The following is a 2,500-nucleotide window of genomic DNA, read 5'->3' as shown; positions in this document are numbered from 1 at the left end:
TTTTTTGATTCGGAAAAACTTTTCTCGCACGATACCGCTCCGGAACGTCGAGTGGACCACTGGGAGACTCTCTGTGAAGTTTGGTCGTATTCGGATGCGTGTCGTACCGCTTACGACTTTTCGGCCGCGTGCCGGAATCGCAAGGTCCCGAGCGTTTTTTGATTCGGCAAAACTTTTCTCACACGATACCGCTCCGGCACGTCGAGTGGACCACTGGAAGGCTCTCCAAGAAGTTTGGTCGTATTCGGATGCGCATTTTATGCTTTATGAAATTTTCGGCCCATTCCGCGTGGCGGAAACTGCGGCAAAATCCCACAAAATGATAGTGTCCCGAGCAAAATAAAATTGGAAGCAAAATGTCTCGGACAATAATTTGCCAGTAGTTAATATACATTGAAAGAGGATTTTACAAACAAGTTTGGTTATTTTTGGACATATATTTTATCCGTTATGAATTTCCAAAGGTAAAATGATTAAAAAAAAAAAAAAAAATACCTCCGGGGCTCGAAAATTTTTGGTATTTTTTATTATGCGGGTTTGGATACATATAAACATATTTCCAAAATTTCAGATCGAAATTCCATGCCGATTTTTAAAAATGGCGGGGGGGTCTCTGGGCACATGTGATGTCTCCTCCTGCCAGTCCAACAAAAGTCCTAAGAGCTCTTTAGGGGGGTGCACCATTCCTCACCCCCGCGGGCTTGCCGCAAGCCCTCGTCCGCGGTGAAAGCGGCGCGCGCTATGCGAAAAATGCTGGAAATTGCGGAAAAATCCCTGCCTGGAATAATTGCGAAAAATCCCTGCCTGGAATAATTACGTAAATGCCCCTGCCGGAAAAATTACGGAAATGCCCCTGCCGGAAAAATTGCGGAAAATGCTCGGAATTGCGGAAAATCCCCCCCCCCGTGCATTTTTATATATAAATCTAATGACCGGGTGCGGGTGCGGGACCGGGTGCGGGTGCAGGCACTCGGCAGCTCGGCGCGAGACGCGAGACGCGAGCGCGTGTGTGGCCTCAAGCGTCCCTCCGAAGGCCCTCGCAAGTCCCTCGCATGTCCCTCGACAGTCCCATCGGCAGCCCTTCGGCAGCGCATCGGCAGCGCATCGGCAGCCCCTCGGCAGCCCTTCGGCAGCCTCTCGGCAGCCTTTGGGCATCGGCAGCCCTTCGGCAGCCTCTCGGCAGCCCTTCGGCAGCCCTTCGGCAGCCTCTGGGCAGCCCTTCGGCAGCCTCTCGGCAGCCCTTCGGCATGCCTTGCATACATTCCCCAGCAGCATGAACCTCGGCTGGTTTTGCTACCCAGCCGAATTAACCTCTGTTGGGTGTAAAAATGCATATGTCTTGCACTAAGTGAAATTCTATAATACTTTCCTCGAACAATATTTATACATTAGTTAATATATATTAAATAACGAATTTAGAAAGAAGTTTGGTGATTTTTGGAAATATATTTTACCGGTTATGAATTTCCGAAGGTAAAATGATAAATAAATAAAATAAAATACTTTCGGGGCTCGAAAAATTCTGATATTTATTATTATGCAGGTTCGGATATATATAAACATATTTCCAAAATTTCAGATCAAAATTCTATGCCGATTTTTAAAAATGGGGGGGGGTTGCTGGGCACATGTGATGTTTCCTCCTGGCAGTCCAAAAAAAGTCCTAAGAGCTCTTTAGGGGGGTGCACTATGCCTCACCTCCCTGCACCAACTGCCGAAGGCTTTTGGTGCGCGCCTTTTGGCGCACCTATGGCACTGACGAGGGAAGGAAAAGAAACTCGTCGACCCGTTCCGGTGTTGGAAAAAATAATTTCGGTTTCGTGGGGGCCCGGCCCCCCGTGTGGGCTGTTGGTGATTTTTTGACGGTAACTAAGGCAAGCTTTTGTCGAAATGATTCTCGGTGAATGTATAGCTTATGATGTGCCGTTGTATGCTATTGTTCCGACGATGGATTCGACGTTGAGGCGGGTGAGTTGCTCTACGCATTGCGGCGGGCATCGAACTTGCCTATCGCGTCAACTCGGTTTTTCCGAGGGTACTGTTCCACCAATGAAGTCTACTGAGGTGGACCGGATGCTGAGGCGGGCTCTCGGTTAGCATGTAGAATTTTTAGTGGCCACGTCTTGTTGGGGAGGGCATAATTATTCATTCATTTTGAAATTGCCCGAGCCGACGGCACGCACGTGCGATCATGTCGAATTCAAGCAGCACCCATCCTCCCGATTGCATCCGGTCAGTGCAAATGTTGCAGTTGTTCCTTTGTATGCTTTTCCGAGGGTGTTCTTCCGCCAATGAAGTTTGCTGAGGCGGATCCGATGCTGAGGGGGCTCTCCGTGCACGGCCGTATTTTCAAATGCCACCAGTTTAGCCGGCTCGGGCTTTACAGATCCCACGGATTTGTAATGCCCGAGCCGACGACGCGCACCTGCGTTCATGCGAATTGCGGCCGTCACCCATCCTTCCGATTGCATCATGATTGTTGTCCCGCGGTTGTTCCAAT

The sequence above is a fragment of the Mercurialis annua genome, linkage group LG6, assembly GCF_937616625.2.
Source record: "Mercurialis annua linkage group LG6, ddMerAnnu1.2, whole genome shotgun sequence".
Lineage (NCBI taxonomy): Eukaryota > Viridiplantae > Streptophyta > Magnoliopsida > Malpighiales > Euphorbiaceae > Mercurialis > Mercurialis annua.
The sequence above is the reverse complement of the archived record's forward strand: the minus strand, read 5'-3'. Positions refer to the sequence as shown.